Genomic DNA, 11,113 nt, shown 5'->3' with positions numbered 1-11,113 from the left:
GTTGCCTGAGACTAGAATTGAACCTGAGTCCTTGACCCTGTGAGGCAGCAGTGCTAACCACTGTGTGACCATGCCATCCTATTGCTTCAAGTGATCTGAGTTAAGATGGAGAATGAGTCTTTTATATCCTTGAGACATATACTGTGACAGAGTGATGTTATCAAGAGTGTACCTCTTAACTGCACAGTGACATAAAACACAAGGAACACACACTGGCTGCTCTGTCCTTTGAGTGAAATATCAAACCAGAACATCACTTCCCCTCTCAGGATAAAGATTCCCATGGCACTGCTCTCAAAAAAGGCTGGGAGAGTCTCCTTCTCATTACGATCAGTATTTATCCCTCAAAAATTAGCGTTAAAGGATTATCAGACTGATCTCTGTATGATATTGCTCTGTCCAAATTTGTAACCTATGTTGCAAGAGTGACCTATTGCAAAAGCAGCTCTTTGGATTATAAAGCACTTTAGGATGTTCTGAGGCATCACATAAAGGCGAGTTAATTCATTGTTAGTTTTTGAATAGATTGTTAACTGGTGAATTGAGCATTTCTTTCTCCTCGACACTTTTATTTCTCTACTGCAATGGGAGATCCTGTTTCAATAAATTCACTGCCATATCTGTAAACTACTGAGTAAAGGAGGCGAAATTACTTTTAATGTACAGGAAGTGCATTAAACAGCAGTTAAAATTGATTCAATAAAAATTTTATTCAGTGTTTTAATGTATTCACAAGAATGTCAAACATTACTGTGTTCATCCCTGAAAGCTCAGCGGTGCTAAAATTAATGCACACCTTAATGGTCATTATCCCGGTTATTTGTCCTCCAGAATTCCAGTTATTACTCAGATGATTGGAAGCTTTAGAGAGTTATTGGGTTGGGTCACAGCCTGTGCTCTACATTTCCTGTGTTGATTCAAAGCCATTGCCATTACAATGCCTCTCTTCTCTCCCATAAAGTCAGATGTGCAGAGAACAGACCAATTTCTCCTCTCATGGGGACATGATAATGTAGCGGCAATGCCAATCCAGAGAGCCCTGGTTAATGATCTGGGGATATCGCAGTTACCTGGCAGCTGACGAAATCTAAACTTGCTTAATATCTGGAGTTGCAAACTAGTCTCAATAATAGTGACAATGATAACGCAGTCATCGAGTCATACAGCACTTGGGTCCAAACTGGCCATGCCGAACGTCATCCCAAACTAAACTAGTTCCACCTGCCTGCTCCTGACCCATATCTCTTCAAACCCTTCCGATTCCTGTACTTATCCAACTGTCTTTTAAATGCTGTGATTGCACCCACATTCACAACTTCCTTGGGGAGTTCATTCCACACTTGAACCACTCTCTGTATAAAAAAATTGCCCCTCATTTTTTCTATTAAATTTCTCTCCTCTCATCTTAAAAATGTGCCCTGTAATCTTGTAATATCCCATTTTAGGGAAAAGACAATTGACATTAAACCTACCTATACCCGTCTTTATGTCATAAACTTCTATAAGGTCCCCTCTTAACCTCCCACTTTTCTGTGAAAAAGTCCCAGCCTATCCAGCCTCTCTTTATAACTCAAAGCTTCCACATCTGGCAGCATCCAGTAAATCTCTTCTGAACCGTCTCCAGCCTAATGATATCTTTTCTACAACTGGGCGACTGGAGCTGGACGCTGCATCTAGAAATAGTGAAAATGAGGATCAGAGATTCAGCCTTTCAAGGCCCCAGAATAAAGAAATTTCCCTTTGTTTGAGTCCTAAATGGCTGACATAGAAATATAAAAGGATATAGGGTCAGGAAGAGGCCATTCAGCCCCTCAAGCCTGTTCTGCTAATCAATGCAATCATTGCTGATCATCCAGCTCAGTCCTCTGCTGCTGCTTTCTCCTCGTACCCTTAGTTCCATTTAGCCTTAAAAACTGTATCTAACTCCTTCTTGAGGAGTTCACTCAAGGAATGTATCTGCCATTTCCTACTGGTCTGGTCAATCCAGACTCAGCACCACCCTCAGAGATGACTGAATAAGCCTTTCGGTTAAGGGGCAATTAGAATTGTTCAGTGACATTCTTCCTGTCTATGAGACAACTTTTAAAAACCTCCTTTCCTCTGTGCATAGTTTTTTCTCAGTGGTGAGAAGGGGATGAGGGTGGAGTCCCATGAAGTCTCAGTTATCCAAAAGAAATTCCATTCAATTTGCAAAATTGCAGTTAAAGTGTTGCCAGGCTTATCAATGATAATGGGAACTGCAGATGCTGGAGAATCCAAGATAACAAAATGTGGAGCTGGATGAACACAGCAGGCCAAGCAGCACCTCAGGAGCACAAAAGCTGACATTTCGGGCCTAGACCCTTCATCAGAGAGGGGGATGGGGAGAGGGAACTGGAATAAATAGGGAGAGGGGGGAGGTGGACCGATGATGGAGAGAAAAGAAGATAGGTGGAGAGGAGAGTATAGGTGAGGAGGTAGGAAGGGGATAGGTCAGTCCAGGGAAGATGGACAGGTCAAGGAGTCGGGATGAGGTTAGTAGGTAGGAAATGGAAGTGCGGCTTGAGGTGGGAGGAAGGGATGGGTGAGAGGAAGAACAGGTTAGGGAAGCGGAGACAGGCTGGGCTGGTTTTGGGATGCAGTTGGGGGAGGGTAAGAAATGGGTTGGTTTTGGGATGCAGTCGGGGAAGGGGAGATTTTGAAGCTTGTGAATCCACATTGATACCATTGGGCTGCAGGGTTCCCAAGCGGAATATGAGTTGCTGTTCCTGCAACCTGCGGGTGGAATCATCCCAAGCGAAATATGAGTTGCAGTTCTTGCAACTTGGCTTGGGGATCGCTTTGCAGAACACCTTCGCTCGGTTCGCAACAAACAACTGCACCTCCCAGTCACGAACGATTTTAACTCCCCCTCCCATTCCTCAGATGACATGTCCATCATGGGCCTCCTGCAGTGCCATAATGCTGCCACCCGAAGGTTGCAAGAAAAGCAACTCATATTCCGCTTGGGAACCCTGCAGCCCAATGGTGTCAATGCGGACTTCACAAGCTTCAAAGTCTCCCCTTCCCCCACCGCATCCCAAAACCAACCCAGTTCTTCCCGTCCCCCGACTGCATCCCAAAACCAGCTCAACCTGTCTCTGCTTCCCTAACCTGTTCTTCCTCTCACCCATCCCTTCCTCCCACCTCAAGCCGCACGTCCATTTCCTACCTATCACCTCATCCCACCTCCTTGACCTGTCCGTCTTCCCTGGACTGACCCACCCCCTCCTTACCTCCTCACCTATATTCTCCTCTCTACCTATCTTCTTTTCTCTCCATCTTCGGTCCGCCTCCCCTCTCTCCCTATTTATTCTAGCTCCCTCTCCCCATCCCCCTCTCTGACGAAGGGTCTGGGCCTGAAGCATCAGCTTTTGTGCTCCTGAGGTGCTAATTGGCCTGTTGTGTTCATCCAGCTCCACACTTTGTTATCTTCATTAAAATTCTGATTGGTCTTAACTTCATACCCACTTACACATCTTCTATCAGCTAATTCCTCCTTAGTCCAAAAGCTAATTTAACTTAGTCTTGAATAGAATCCACCAGTGAGCATCCATGGTCCCCCAGTTGGAAAACTACAATGATTGTCAACCGACTGAAAGAAATTTTCATTTCTTCTAGTCCTAAATGGCTGACATAAGACCATATAAGAATGTTGGAACAGGAATAAGCTGTTTAGCCCCTCGAGTTTGTTTTGCCATCCAGTGAGGTCATGGCTGACCTGTGGCCTAACCCCATATTGTTGCCTTTGGCCCATTTCCTTCCATACTTTTGCTTATTATGGACCTCAAATTTAAAATTAACAACTGATCCAACATGAACTACCTATTGTTCCAAACAACTCCCACCATTTGTGTGTAGAAGAGCTTCCTAACATCTTTCCAGAATGTTCTGGCCCTAAGCTTTAGATGTTTTCCACTAGTTCTTGAATATCCAAACTGACTCTGTCATTTCCTGGAACATAATTAGAAATTGCTGTAGAAGCTCAGCAGGTCTGGCAGCGTCTGTGGAGAGAAATCAGTTAATATTTTGGGCCCAGACACTTGTTTAGAACAGATGATAGCTAGGTTTTAATTGGTTTTAATGCAGAAGATAGGGGTTGAGGGCGGAGATTAGGAGTAAAGAAAAGGTGGAGATAGAGCCCAAAGATAGAGAAGAACAGTTGGACAAAGGAGTGTATAAGCTTAACCCAGGAGAATAAATAGCTATTAATGGGGACTAATAGTGGCTAACAAAGGGTAGTATGTAATAGCAGACCATGAGATAACAAGGCCTGGCACGTGGGGGCTGGGGTAAGCAGAATTGGAGTCTTCTCCATATCCCACAGACCTCTTCACCCATCTTTAACACTGTCCATCCACCTGGACCCCTCCGTCTGGTAGTTTGCCTGCACTCGACCTGATCATCATGAACTGTCAATATGACATTGGTCACCTCAGTTTGCCTGTCCCCTCATCTATTCCACCCATCAGGGTTTTGAGACCATGCTCCCTCATTCTACACTCTTCAGCCAAATGTAATGATTTCTCAGCGTGTTCAGCCCTCAAAGTCTTAGCAGTTCTTTAGTCTTAAAAGTTTCAATCAGATCAACTTTCAATCTTCAAAATTCCAGAGAGAGAGAGAGAGAGAGAGAGAAAGAGGGGGAGAGAGAGAGAGAGAGAGAGAGAGTTTCAGAATTGGATTTCACTGGTATACTGCTGTCTTTAATGAAGTTGACAGATCAGGCCAGAAATTGGTGTTCCTGGCATGACTTCAAATTTAAAAGTTGAACTTGTTGATTTCGACTGTTTTCATTCAAAGTATTCCAATTGGCAAATGATCACATTTGAAGTAACCAGCAAGCCAACAGGTTCCACTTATTTTGAATCGGACTTTGTTGGGGCCAGATAGAAAAAACTTTGCAAAACTGGGAACTTCGATTGGAATTCTGGGCCAGTTGGAGCCACCCAGGTAACATCAGTTGGAGCAAGAGACTTTTCATTGAAAATTTCAGCTGGTGCGTCCTGTTGATTCTAGGACTCCATTCTTAATTATCTTTGTCAAAGGACAAACATGCCTAACAGTGTTGAATATCCAAAAAAAAATCACCTGTATCAGGTTTACTGAGCAATTATCGCACCAATTTTGTTTTAATCAACGGGATGGGAAACGTAGAATTAAATTAGAGATTGGTCACAGAAAAGGAAAGATGTGTGAAAGATAGGCATGACAGCACTCTTTGATATTCAAAGAGTAATATTGGATCCACTCTCCTTGGGGACTACTGCTCTTGAGCTATTGTACGAAGACTTTGATGTGTAAGTTCAATTAATGACTCTGGACAGGGTGGGAGAGGGGAGGGGGGCATAGTTGAAAGAAGAGGTGGAGATTGAGCCTCAGTGAGGCGCTTAAATGATTACCTGACTAATTTTAATTATATCATTGATTGTCAAAATCAACATGTAGTTATTTTTGAGAAGATGAATATTTTGATCTATGAAGAGATTATAGGAAAACACAAGAAGCTACAGTCACGAGTGATGGTGGCTGACCATTTAATATACGTTGAAAGGCAACAGTGAGCTATTTCCATTGGGACCTTTGTCAAGACTGGCTGAGAGAGTAAAGAATGGATGGCTTCATTCGCATGTCCACCAGTTAGCTTCATGAAGGAATCATCTGAAATGAGGAAGAAATGTAGCATAATCGATGCCATCAAATTACTCTGACTGGAGTTTAAACATCAGTGATCAAGTCTCACTTGTAGCGATGCTAAATGAAAAAAAAATTAACAATTTATAACACAACTGTGAACATTTCCAGTTTGAGCAGCTAGTTTTCAATCCTTTTTTTTCAATCAATGACTGCTGCATTGTATTGATCCATACCTTGGCTCAGTCTCCCCTCTCAACCCTGCTATCCAAAGATCAGTTTCTAACTACTCAGTGCTATAATATGACATTTTTTTTGGCATTAACCCAATACATTAACTTGCTTAAGAACACCATTAGAGGCCACTTTTGGAATACAGTGTTCAATTCTGGTCTCCCTGCTATAGGAGTGATGTTGTTCAACTTGAAAGAGTTCAGAAAAGATTTATGAGGATGCTGCCAGGGTTGGAGGGTTTGAGCTCTAGGGAGAGGCGGAATAGGCTGGGGCTATTTTCCCTGGAGTGTTGGAGGGTGAGAGGTGACCTTACAGAAGTTTATCAAACCAGAAGGTACATGGTGAACAGGTCTTTTCCGTAGGGTAGGGAAGTCCAAAACTAGAGGGTATAGGTTTAAGGTGAGAGGGGAAAGGTTTAAAAGGGACCTAAGGGGCCAACATTTCCATGCAGAGAATGAGCTGCCAGAAGCAGTGGTGGAGACTGTTACAATCGCAACATTTAAAAGGCATCTGGGTAGGTACACAAACAGGAACGGTTCAGGGGGACATGGGTAAAATGCTGGCAAATAGGACAACATTAATTTAGGATACCTGGTCGGCATGGATGAGTTGGACCTAAGGGTCCATTTCTGTGCTGTACATCTCTCTGAGTCTATGACATTATGACACAGGAATATGATCATGTGAAGTATTTGTATCCTTTATGTGAACGAATTTTGACATTTTATTGTGTTTTTAAAATAGTAACTTTCCTTTTCCCCAGTTCCTTCACTCTCTATCTCCTTGTTTTAAAACAAAATTACAGTGTCTGTCTTTTCAAGAAGTGTGAATAATTTTGTGGGAAAAGAAGTTCAGTGGTTTAAGACGCGCTCCATCCACGATAAAACTCTAGTGCAGTATTGAAGGAGTGTTGTAGTGTTGTGCGTGTTGTCTTTCCAATGAGGGGGTTAAAGCAATACTCCAGTCAGCTCTTTCAGCTAAGTGTGAAAGATATGCCATTTTGAAGAAAAAAGCAGTGGAATTTTCCCTACTGTCCAGTTGATATTTATCGCTCTACCTACATTAGAAAAGCAGATTTTCTTGGCCTTCCCGTCCTCCCTGGACTGACCTATCCCCTCCCTACCTCCCTACCTGCACTCACCTTTACTGGCTCCATCCCCGCTCCTTTGACCTGTCTGTCTCCTCTCCACCTATCTTCTCCTCTATCCATCCTAGATCCGCCTCCCCCTCTCTCCCTATTTATTTCAGAACCCTTCCCCTTCCACATTTTCTGATGAAGGGTCTAGGCCCGAAACGTCAGCCTTCCTGCTCCTAAGATGCTGCTTGGCCTGCTGTGTCCATCCAGCACTACACTTTGTTATCTTGTCTTAATGTTGAGCTTCACTGGAGCATAGCAGCAGCCCTAAGACAGAGGTATTGACAGGGAACAGGGCGGTGTGTCAAAGTGGGAGGCAACTAGAAGGTCAGGATCTTTTTGCAGGCAGAACATAGATGTTCTACGAAGCTGCCCCCCAGCCTATGCTACATTTCCCCACTGCAGAGGAGACCACATTGTGAGCAGCGAATGCAGTAGACTAGATTCTGGGAAGTGCAGGTGAAGGGTTGCTTCACCTGGTGGTTATGTTTGAGACTTTGGATAGTGGGGAGGGAGGAGGTAAACGACTGGGCAATAGCTTTGCAAACACTTATGTTCTGCTCTGAAAAAATGACCCTGAACTACCAATTGCCCGCCACTTCAACACATCACCCTGTCCCCTGGCCTATATCTCTGTCTGAGGTCTGCTGCAGTGCTCCAGTGAAGCTGGAAGAACAACACCTCATGGGGACCCTGCAGCCCTCTGGACTCAATTTTTGAGATTAATAACTTTAGGGCTTGAACTCTCCCATGTCATAGCGCCCTACCTCACACACCAGGCCGAATTATCACATAGTCTGCTATCGCACACAGCGAACTATTAGCCATTAACCATCTTTATTAACAGCTATTCACCCTCCTAGCCAGATTGTTATCCACTCCTATGTCTATACAACTGCTCTTCTCTCTCTTTGAGTTCTATCCCCACCAATTGTTTACTCCTTATCACCCTTCTCCACCCTAGGTTCTGCACACAAATCAACATTTTCCTTGTCACGATCAGTTCTGAGGAAGGGTCACTGGACCGGAAGTGTTAATTATAACTTCTCTTCGTGGATGCTGAGCTTTTCCAGCAATTCCTGTTTTTGTTGCTGTTAGCAACTTAGTTTTTTTTAAAAAATCACGATGTCACAGTGGCAGGAGCAACATTAATTGTTATTTGTATTTCTGTGTGGCATGAATGAATACACCTCAGAAGTACTACTTTGTCTATTGGGTATAGTTTTTTGTGTTAAAGTAATCAAGGGACATGAAAGAAAGGAGGAAGCGAATTGGGTCACACTGAATGACACCAAGGTATGGGTACTTTGGTAGTAGTACTTTTGAGGTAGGTATGGTACCATTCTAGAATCTGTACCTAAATACATTGGTGCCTAAGAGATAGTAAGAACTGCAGATGCTGAAGAATCCGAGATAACAAGGTGTAGAGCTGGATGAGCGCAGCAGGCCAAGCAGCATCATAGGATCAGGAAGGCTGACGTTTCGGGCCTAGACTCTTCATCATCATTTCTAATGAAGAGTCTCGGCCCAAAACGTCAGCATTCCAGCTCCTCTGATGCCGCTTGGCCTGCTGTGTTCATCCAGCTCTACACCTTGTTATCTCTTACATTGGGACCTAAGGTGGTACCGTAAGTGGTGACACGTAAAACTTTCACTATACTTGTGTGAGTGACAAAAAAAGCCAATTCCAAGAATGGTGATTTTTCTGAAGAAGGGTCTAGGCCCAAACTGTCAGCTTTCCTGCTCTTCTGATGCTGCTTGGCCTGCTGCTTTCATCCAGCTCTATACCTTGTTATCCAAGAATAGTGGAGCAGGCTTGAAGGGCCGAATTACCTACTTTTTTAAATGTTCATCTTTCTGTCAATTTCCATTAAATCATGAAAGGTGCTGTATCAATGCACTTTTTAAACTTGTATTTATTTCTTTGAATCCATCCAAGGCTGTTTCAACGTTCCATTCCTCAAATCCATGCAACTGGCATCGCTGTATCAAGATCACTTTCTATTTTCCCGTGGAGTCTGCATTTCACATTCTTTTTAGGACTGATTTGAGACGTCTCTCCATTCAGAGGGCTGTGAAACTTTAGAATTTTTAACCCCTGAGGGCCACTGCTCAGCAGTTAATTGTGTTCAAGACGGAGATAGATAGGCCCTTTGGTCAGTGGGTGACTATAGTCCCAGGTGGAAAATGGAGCTGGTATGAGTAGATCAGCCAACTTCTTACTGAATGAAAGACAGCAGGCTCCAGGGCAAGAAGACCTATTTCTGGCCTTATGCCTTATTTTCCTACTATATCGCGTGTAAATTAACAGCATGCTGCTCCGAGACTCAGCTCTTGCAGAAAATAATGGGATTTAAAAATAGTGGCTGAAAGGATAAAGTGAGAGTTCTGAGAATATTGAGTTCTCACATTGTATAAAAGTAATCTCAGTGAATGAAGGCTTGTAGCTCATCGACTTTGGGTGTGATGACTATTTATTTCGGGAAGAACATTAGCCAGGCTGCTGTACTTCTCAGGAGACTAGCAATTAAGATTCAAGGCTAGCAAACTATCCATCTCCCCCCAACCCCCAAACCCTTATCCCATTGAGATATTTGATTGAAAACCTTGTCATACTGGTCAGCTTTTGTGAGTATCTCAAAGGAGAGAGACAAATAGAAAGCTGGATAGATCTAGGAAAAAAATGTGAGGCCCTTTAGCCCATCAAGTCCATGCTAGTCATCGAGAATCTATCTATTCTATTCCTATTTTCCAGCATTTAGTAGTGGCCCCGTAAATGATAGTGTTTCAACTGCTTTTCTAGACAATGTTTAAATATTGTGATAGTTCCTACATGTACTATGCTTTCAGGAAGTGAGTTCCAGATCCCCTGTTGCCTCAACACCGGTGAAAACATTCTTCCTCAAATTCCCTTCAAGCCTTTCCCCATTTACCTTAAAACTGTGGCCCCTGGTTATTAATTTCTGTACTAAAGAGAAAAATCTCTTCTTATCTGCCTGTTTGTGCTCACCGTACCCTTGAACACCCCAATTTTACTCCTCTGGCCCCATTTCAGCCATACTGCTCTAAAAAGAACAATTCCAGGCCATCTCTATCTCTCTCTTCAGGACTGAAGCACTCCATTCTAGGCAATATTGTGGAATCTCCCCTCTCATGAAATGTTTTCTGTGCTCGGTTTGAGCAGAATAATACCGGCCTGGTGACACCTGCCCTGACAGCCCCAGACACATCTATTCCCTTTGTCACCGCCTCAAACGTCAGATCAGTCTTGCTGAAAGCCAACCCAAGGAAAGCAATGAACCAGGACAGTGTTCTTGACTGCGCACTCCTCCCTATCAAATCACCTAAGAATCTTGAATGTTTAAATGAGGTTGTCTCTGATTCATCTAATTCCAATGACTACACGCCCAATCCAATCAATATCTCTTCATAAGATAGCTCCTCACACTGGGTAATCGCCTAGTGAATCTTCTCTGGACTGCTTCCAATGGTAGTATATATTCCCTCAATGAGGGGGCCAAAACTATTCAGAATATTCCAGCTGTGGCCTCACTAATGCCTTGAAATTTTTTCGGGCAATCTCCCTCCTTTTATACCCTTTGGAGTAAGTAAATGAATTACTTAGAAGGTGAGTACGTTTTGCTTGTGTGCCACAGTTTCTGTGACTATTGCTATTTTATTTACTCTTGGGTTGTGAGCCTAGCTGGGAAGACCAAAATCTGTTGTCCATTGCTCATTGTCCTTGAGCAGGTGGCGGACTGCCTTTTTGAAGCATACGGCCCTCACTGTACACATACATCTGCGATACCTTTTACTGCTGAGGTTTGATCCAACTCAGAGATTGCTTTGGTCATCTCAGAGGGCAGTTAAGGGCCAACTGCGTTGATATGTGTCTTTTATTCATTCAGAGGATGAGGGTGTCAATGGCTAGGCAGCATTTATTGTCCATCCTTAATTGCCCAGAAGACAGTTGAGAGTCAACCACATTGCTGTGGGACTGGAGTCACATGTAGGCCAGACCAGGCAAGGATGGCAGTTTCCTTCCCTAAAGGACGTTTGTGAATCAGATGGGATTTTTTCTCCAACAATTGGCAA

Source organism: Stegostoma tigrinum, chromosome 7, assembly GCF_030684315.1.
Source record: "Stegostoma tigrinum isolate sSteTig4 chromosome 7, sSteTig4.hap1, whole genome shotgun sequence".
Taxonomy (NCBI): domain Eukaryota; kingdom Metazoa; phylum Chordata; class Chondrichthyes; order Orectolobiformes; family Stegostomatidae; genus Stegostoma; species Stegostoma tigrinum.
Note: the sequence above shows the minus strand (reverse complement) of the source record.